General features: G+C 36.5%; 1 long non-coding RNA gene across 1 annotated transcript; it reads right to left on the minus strand.

The window, feature by feature from the left end:
* Positions 1 to 213: 213 nt before the first annotated feature.
* On the minus strand, positions 214 to 3,276 carry LOC118737507. The gene is made up of 2 exons (XR_004992822.1): positions 3,162 to 3,276; positions 214 to 610 (listed from the first exon to the last, which is right to left on the minus strand). It is a non-coding gene; the product is annotated as an uncharacterized LOC118737507 (long non-coding RNA).
* Between the last annotated feature and the right edge of the window lie 234 nt (positions 3,277 to 3,510).

The raw sequence follows: 3,510 nt of genomic DNA on the forward strand, positions 1-3,510 counted from the left end.
ATTTTTATTAAGAAAGTATAATCTTAGAATAGAAAGCATTATCTGAATACAAAATTTCATCAGAATCCTTGGAGCTGTTTCCGAGAAACCTATGGATATATCTATATATATATATATATATATATAAAAGAATTGCTCATTTGAAGTAATAAGATAACCTGAGTCTAGTTTATCTTAGTTTGAATTTTATTGTATACATACTTATTCACTTACTAGTTTTAGAAACTGATTTATTTTGGATTATGTAGAAATGCTTAAGCTAATTATAATAGCCCAATAAGCTTTTTTTGACTTTCCAAAAAAAAAAATATTAAACGCAAGATCCTGCAGGAATGTGCTGGATTTATTAGCGACGGCGATGAATGCTTCGCTCACTTGGCATGCTTTAGAACAATATTGTGAGATGTTGCAGCGTATTGGTCCAAAATCGGGATAAACTTATTAAAATCTGTTGCCGATCCCAGCGAGTGGCTACGCGATTAATCGATTTGATGCTTCATGGCTTGTAAGTTGTTTCGCATGCCAACTGGCATATTTGCATGTATAATCGTGAAAGGTTTATGCTTTCTTCTCAATTCTCTTTCGCTTGTTGCTCCCTGAAGATGTGATTCTGTAATTGAAGAAATAAGAAACATTATGCACCAATTGATTTTTAGCGGTTCAGGATAGATTAGATGAGGTGGTGAACTTAAAGGCCCCAAGAGAAAGTAAACTGAATTTCATATGACCATTTTAAAATCAAATACTGTATAGATAAAACTGATATACATGGAGACACATCTTGGGACGATACTGGAGTACATCTTTTGAAATCCCAGCCACTTGCAAGAGTAAAAGGCAACTTTTGCTTTCTTAACTCTTTCGTCTATATTTATTTCCCAACTCATCTTAGGATCCAATATGACACACAGATACTTCTCTCACTTAGGTTGTCGTAGGATTACGCTATTGGCAACTTTATTCTTCTCCGTAAAGAGCATAATTTCTGTTTTTCTGGGTTCACTCTTCAACTACATTACTCAGTCCATCGATCTAGCTTTCCTAGAGATCCTTGCATGATGTTGCTCACAACAGATGCAAATAACATGATTACTAAATTGGCACATTTTAGGCGAAGACCACTACTTTCACTGCCCCCTATTTGAGCTTGAGTAGTACTTAATTGATAGTTGTAAGCAAAAAAAATTATGTTGAATCGGTCGTCGTCAGTAACCTTTCGATATAAGCCTTCTAAATCAAGGCGAATTAAACAAGAGATACCAAAGGGTGGTTGCCCATCCTATTATTTAACTTCTAGATCTCGAAGTTTCGCAGCAAAGGGGGCAGTTTCACTAATCTCATACGCTGACGACTATTTGATATTTACGTCCGCAAATTGAATTAATTACCTCTGCTCTAAAGTAAACGACTACCTCTCCGAACTTTCTCCCTTCTTCCCTGCACGGACCTATCCCCCTACCCGACGAAATCAACGGCGAACCTTCTCTCCATCTCAACGAAAAAGGGCAGGCTTCACCTACGCATTCGCGTCGTTGGCACAATAAGGTCCTCAGGTCGCTCGCCGGCAGCACCTGTGGCAAAAGGGACCTTATTGGTAACATACTAGGCAATAACCGTCCGGTTCTAAATTTAGCTGCTCCTGTTTGGTTGCCGGGGACTATTTGATGCAGTGAGCAAAGCCACTGGTTGAAATGCTGCATCCCGTAAAGCGAAGTCATGCCTTCTTATGTCGCCTGAGCATTATCTGTATAGCGACGCCCAAATGCTCCCTCTTAGGGAGCACAACAAAATGCTTAGCAGGAAGATTTTAGTAAGGTGCGATCAGCTGTCCAGACTCGATCCCGACATACCAAATGAGTGTCCAGCATGTGGAGATTCCTCCCACGTCATCAACCACCTCTTAATCCCCTGCGAATATTTTCTATTCCCAAAAAGCTCGGTGGTAAGCTATTCGGGTCGACTGAGGATCTGAAGAAACTCTTTTATTCGGAAGGAATAAGAAAATTGGACAAACGCTGGGCTAAATGTATAAATGAAAAATTAAAAGGTGACTATATCGAGAAATAAAAGGCGCTCAAAATGTTTAATTCAAATGTCACTGAACTATCAAACTTTGCCTGTAGTATAGGTGAACATCTAAATATTTGTATACGTCGAAGGTTTCATTTCCTTTTGCTATTTATTACGGCGAATTTCATGAGTAAAATTTGAATGAGCGTTTTAAATACTTTTGATTACAGTGACCCTCAACTCGTTATATTGCATCTTTTATTATTATTTTTCGGCAGCTTTTAAGCGTGGTTGTGACTCAAGCGGTTATGTACCCGCCAACCTCGTTGCGAGAGCCGTTTCCCACACATTTCTTCGATGCCATGCATACAACAAGTAGTCGGTAACGTCAGTAACTATGTTTAACCGGAGATTAGTATTAACCAGACATTTAGTACCCGGCCCTTAGTCTGCATTTGTTGATAACCAGACGTTGTGGATCCGGCCCTAAGTGGCTCAATGCTTTTACCGTTTATAGTCATGCGACTATGTTGCGCTTATCTATTCATCGATTTTCTTCATTCATCTCTTAGTACCAGGTTGGCCGAGCTTAGCTCTAAGTGCATGATTTTGTTTAAGCTTTCAAGCTTTGGGTATCGAATAGGATTAGCTTTTAAAAAGCTTTTAAAAAGAATAAAAGAATGAAGAATAAAAGAATAAAGAAGAAAAGAAAGAAAGCTTTTAAAACGAATATTTTGAAAACAAAATTTTGGTTTTTAATATCTTATGAAAAAAGTAAATTTCTTACTAAAAATAAACTGGGCTGAAGAGTACATATGCTTATTGATATTAGCAAAATATATTTTTGTATTAAAAATACATGCGATCCTCATCGAAAATATCTTCGGACTAATGCTCTAAAAAATACCTTTCATTTTATATCCATATTTCGTTGTTTTAGTTAAATTTTGCAGAATCGAATATAAGTGGCAACATTTCTCTAATATCCTAAGGCATAACAATTGATATACTTATAAGCAAATCATTGCTTAAAAGCCTTCTTTTGGTATTCATGAATAATAATATTGTACCTTTATTTTATAAACAAAATATTAAATAAATGTGGGGTTCAAAATAGGTGGCAAACTTATTCAAAAATATGTTTGAAATACCTTTCATTTATTACCCATATTATGATGTTTCCTTTAATTTCCAACTAATTTCGAATATGTTAGAACCTTTAACGAGTATTATCGGAGGTAATACCTCTGTAGATAATCTTATAATGCAAAAGACTATCTACAAAATTTTAGTTAGAGCCGTTTCCGAGAAACCTGTGAATATAGGCTGCACCTTAAATGTAGGAAGCAAATTTTTACAACGGATTTCCTAAGTCTCAACCCCTACGTCGATGCTACTATAGTCGAAGATATCATATGCAAATTTTGTTCCCGATTGGAGGTGTGTCGCATAGGGGCCAAAGTTCAGATTCCTCAATGGAGACTAACAAACATAATTTTT

The sequence above is a fragment of the Rhagoletis pomonella genome, unplaced genomic scaffold (assembly GCF_013731165.1).
Source record: "Rhagoletis pomonella isolate Grant_MI unplaced genomic scaffold, Rhpom_1.0 Rhpom_scaffold_00004, whole genome shotgun sequence".
Classification (NCBI taxonomy): Eukaryota; Metazoa; Arthropoda; class Insecta; order Diptera; family Tephritidae; genus Rhagoletis; species Rhagoletis pomonella.